At 62.2% G+C, this 3,239-nt stretch overlaps 1 protein-coding gene across 1 annotated transcript in view; it reads left to right on the top strand.

The window, feature by feature from the left end:
• Positions 1 to 3,239, top strand: part of ABLIM2 (actin binding LIM protein family, member 2) — a 90,544-nt gene that overhangs the window by 66,872 nt on the left and 20,433 nt on the right. The gene's annotated exons all lie outside the window — the stretch shown is intronic.

Genomic DNA, 3,239 nt, shown 5'->3' with positions numbered 1-3,239 from the left:
CAGCCCAGTCCCCTCCGTCTTCAGAAGGGAGTTCAGAGAGGCCGTCTTCCTGCTCCTCTCGCCTCGGGTCCCCGCGCTGCCTCCTCCCGGGCGCCTGCCTTGGCTCCCTGCCCCATGGAGGCCTCCCAACCCCTGGCCTTGGCTTCCACCCCCTCAAAGGGCTTGGGGACGGCTGGTCCTGACCCTGGGGGGGGGCAGGTCCCCGTCCACTCTGGAGCAGGGAGCAGAACTCGGAGCCCCGCTGGGCGCCCGCTTCGGGCCCGTCGTCCCGTGGAGAGGACTTTGCAGTTGCTCCGCGGGGACCGTGACGGTGACGGTGCCTCGCTCTGGTCCTCTTTCCCTGCGACCCTTCCCCTCCATCTGTTCTCTTCCCAAGACTCACGGGCTCTCCTGCCTGTGTCTCGGGGGAGGCAGGTCATGACCTTTGGCTGTCCCGCCTTCCGGGCAGCTGCTCAGTCACCCTCCCCGCAGCCCCCAGGGGCCCTTGTGCACCCACGGGGGACGAAGGCCTGCAGGGCTCCCGGGTCCCTCACTGAGCTGTTTCCTGAGGGTTTTTTTACGTCCAGAAAGGTCTCTGGGTGGCCTAACCCAAAAGCACAGGTGCAGTGACCAAACCCGCTAACATGAAGTCCTGAGGGAAGAGAGGGAGGAAAGGAGGGAGAGAGGGGAGGGGAGGGGAGGAGATGGGGGAGAGGGACGGGGGAGAAGGAGAAGAAGAGGAGGGGGTTTGGGGGAGGGGAGAGAGGAGGAGAGAGGGAGGAGAGGGGGAAACCGCAGAGAAATCCTATCGAACCCACCAGAGAGCCTTGTTGCCGAAAACCATGGGGCTCAGGTCCGAGCCTCCTGGTGGCAGGCACAGCCGTGTGGTTCCTGTTGCTGGGAGGAAAGGGACCGAGTCATCGGGAGGCACACGGGTCCCCATTCCTGCTCTGAGGGGTGTGTCACAGGGGCCACCCCTGCTTGTCCCCGAGCTGCTTACAATGTCCCGAGGCCCAGCCTGCCTCACAGCCCGAGCCTGCAGGTGCTCTGAGCTCCGCAGTGAGTAGAGAAGTCACTGCCCGCTGCCGGCTTTTTGGGGACACGTGCCTCCCACCCCCCCCCACCCCCGTTCTTCAGAGAAGGGCCCCTGGCCACCGGCAGATCCTGGTGGGAGCCCCCGGGGAGTCCCGTCGGGAGAAGCCTGATGCTAACTACGAACAGACTGAGTTCTCCTCCGAGAAGGCGGAGTGTCCGCTAGGAATTCGCAGTGCAGAGAGGGGACCCCAGGGCACGGGCGCAATTTATAAAGCAGGTTTAATACTCACAAAGCTAAACTCACCCAGCTCGGTAACATGCAAGGCCATTGGTCGCTGTGGCAGCAAGCCTGGCAGGTGGTCTGAAATCAGATCTAGTGAAAAATAATAAAAAGCACACGGAGCAATTAAATAATGCGGACGGCAAGCCTCCCCTACTAGGCACGTGAGAAGCATGGCTGTTTGAAGCAGGTTTTCACGTGTCCACGGAGCATGTCTAACCATGTTCATGTGTGCGACTGAGGAACGCCTTCACCCGTTGAAGAAGCCGATGTTTTCCGGCGGGAAAGCTGGACGGAGCATGTGCATCAGCACCAGACGCCCCCTGTGGCGGGGGGGGGGGGGGGGGGGGGGGGGGGGGGGGTGCCTGGGCAAGTGACGGACATTTCTGAGTCTTTCCGAGTGTGTCCTCACCTCTTAAGACTCCTGTGAGCACGTCAGGGCTGTAAACTCTCATACGCTCTGCAGCGTGGTTGCCACACGAGGAGGTATTACAACAGCAAGTCCCTACCCCTCCTTTCCTCCAGACCAGCCCTGCTGCGTGTGTGGCGGACGCCAACAGGACTCTAGGGAGGAAAGTGCATGGCCAGTGTGAATGGCCACCATTCTGCTCCTGCTACTAGCAATCCTGGAAAAGTAAAACTCGAGTGAAATGTTTTGCAGCGCCATGCGTGCGCTGTGTGGTCTTGGGCAAGTTGCTTCACCTCTCTGAGCCGCGTCCATAAAATGGTAACAACAATGCCCACCTCCTAGGGTTGCCGCGGAGATTAGTGAATGTGGCTGTAAGGGCAGCTGACACAATCACACCAGGCAAGTGGGAGAGGTCAGCGATGGTCGCTTTTTCCTCCGGTGATCCTCTGCTGAGGACGCGGGGAGCCCACCAGGGCAGCTGCTGTGGGTTCCCCTGACCAGGGAGCTCTCCTGCCAGGGAGGGCAGGAAGACCCCAGGCCCAGCTGGCAGCTCTGGCTGACCCTCCGCTCCCCTCTGCCCCCGGGCGATGCCCCACCCTTCCTCCCGGGAGCCTGACAGAGCGCAGGAAGCTGGTTGTGGCCCCAGGAAGGGGTTCCAGCTGCCCCCAGTGGCCATGGCGGCCAGCTTTGATGGCCTGTGGTGCGGGACAGTGGCCACTAGAGGGCGGCCTTTCCCTTCCGTGTCCCAGAGGGGAGGTGGCAAGTGGCTGGCAGGTGTGCCCAGCTTTGTCCCAGGAGGAGGGTCCCTAACTGGACAGGTGCACCTGGGGTGCTGTCAGTGTCCTGAGAAAATGTCTCCAAAAAGGGTTCTTGCAACTCAGGACACTCCCTCTGTCACGGAGAGTCCGTCACCGGGTGGGCACAGAGCCGGGCTGGGGACTCCAGGGCCGGGAGGAGGTCGGCCAGCGAGGCACGTACCAAAAGACTCAGTAATCAAGAGTGACGTGTTTTAACACAACAGTTTTAAAAATCCAGATTAATGCAGACAAACCCACGATGAACAAAATATCACACATTTACAGAGACCGGCTCCGGCCCTGCACTTCACGTGCTCTCCCCCTCGCTGCCTCAGTTTCCCCTCTGGGCTGAAGGACTTGGGCCTGGCTGCCCTCTGAGGCCTTTGTGCCTCTCGCCAGGCGGTGGGGCCCTCACTCCCACCTCCGCGTGAGGTAAGGCTGGAAGCCCCATCGCCTCCCTGGCGCCTGCAGGTCCCTCTCCTTTGGAATTGAACCCAGTTGAGAAGCGCTGTGCCAGGTGGGGGCGGGGAACCCCGCAGGCTCGGTGCCCCCGGGCGGAACCTTCCGGGGTCTGCAGGGTGGCTTCTGCGGGTGGGCAGAGGGAGAGGATCCCACACATGAGTGGTGGGAGGCAGTGAAATGGCAGAGCGTGGGCAGGCGAGGGCGGCACCTGAGACGGGTGGGGGGGCTCGGTCCCGTGCAGCCCCTGTGTGGAGAGCTCGCGACATGCTGGGCCCTG

Source organism: Myotis brandtii, unplaced genomic scaffold (assembly GCF_000412655.1).
Source record: "Myotis brandtii unplaced genomic scaffold, ASM41265v1 scaffold986, whole genome shotgun sequence".
NCBI lineage: Eukaryota > Metazoa > Chordata > Mammalia > Chiroptera > Vespertilionidae > Myotis > Myotis brandtii.
Note: the sequence above shows the minus strand (reverse complement) of the source record. Positions and strands in the feature narration are given on the sequence as shown.